Consider the following 964-nt stretch of genomic DNA (forward strand, 5'->3'; position numbering starts at 1 on the left):
CGCGTAAACAAGGCGCTATTCATAAGCGAAGCAAGGACGCAATCAGGTATTCCTTTCTTCCATACCTCGTATCTCGGTTAGAGGTTTATCTCGATATATCAAGATTGCTTGGAGGGTTGCCGTGTTTAGACTTAGACTTGCTTGAGATTAAGGTCTGGTCGGAGAAAAACACCGAACGTAATTAACCGTCAACGTCAACAAACAAGTCTATCGAGTATACCAATCACTACACCTCTAGCTATTATCCCACCCACCACACCTGACATAATGGCTGAAGAAAGAGAGACTCCTCTCTCCCACTTTTACAAAGCCTTGAGCGATAGCCCTAAATCTTGCATCGTTCTAGCAGACCCAGTGGGGGATTTTCGAATTCCCCCAAACATATTTAATTTGTTACCCATTTTCCATGGGTTAGACCATGAAAAACCTTATCAACACATGCATAGGATTGAACAAGTCCTTACAACATTCCATCATCCTACGGTTGGTGCGGAACAAATTAAACTGAGGGTATTTTCCTTCACCTTAGCCGATAAGGCAGCGTCTTGGTTAACTGCCCAAGCGCCTAACTCTGTGGACTCGTGGGCTAAACTTGTTCAGCTGTTTATGGAACATTTTTATCCACCCCTAAAGACGGATGAGATGCTTTCTAAGATTCATTTTTTTTGACAGAATCCTCATGAATCATTTTCTGAGGCTTGGAATCGTTTCACCGATCTGTTTATAGAGTGTCCACACCATAACGTAGCAAAAGACACGTTAGTTCGTGCCTTTTTCAAAGGACTTCTACATCACCATAAAGAAATCTTTGACATAATGAATGGGGGTAGTTTCCTAAGTAAAGTAGCCTCGGAGGCTTACAAATTTTTAGAATATCAAACTAAACGCAATAATAATTGGGGGGGGGGGGGGTAGTGATGATATCCCCCGCTCTGCTAGTTCTTCTTCAACAGTTAAGGCCGCC

General features: G+C 42.7%; 1 non-coding gene across 1 annotated transcript; it reads right to left on the minus strand.

The window, feature by feature from the left end:
• Window positions 1-642: 642 nt before the first annotated feature.
• Window positions 643-746, minus strand: LOC147524308 (small nucleolar RNA R71). Its single transcript, XR_015206079.1, has one exon. It is a non-coding gene; the product is annotated as a small nucleolar RNA R71 (small nucleolar RNA).
• Between the last annotated feature and the right edge of the window lie 218 nt (window positions 747-964).

This window comes from Coptis chinensis, chromosome 1, assembly GCF_015680905.1.
Source record: "Coptis chinensis isolate HL-2020 chromosome 1, ASM1568090v1, whole genome shotgun sequence".
Taxonomy (NCBI): domain Eukaryota; kingdom Viridiplantae; phylum Streptophyta; class Magnoliopsida; order Ranunculales; family Ranunculaceae; genus Coptis; species Coptis chinensis.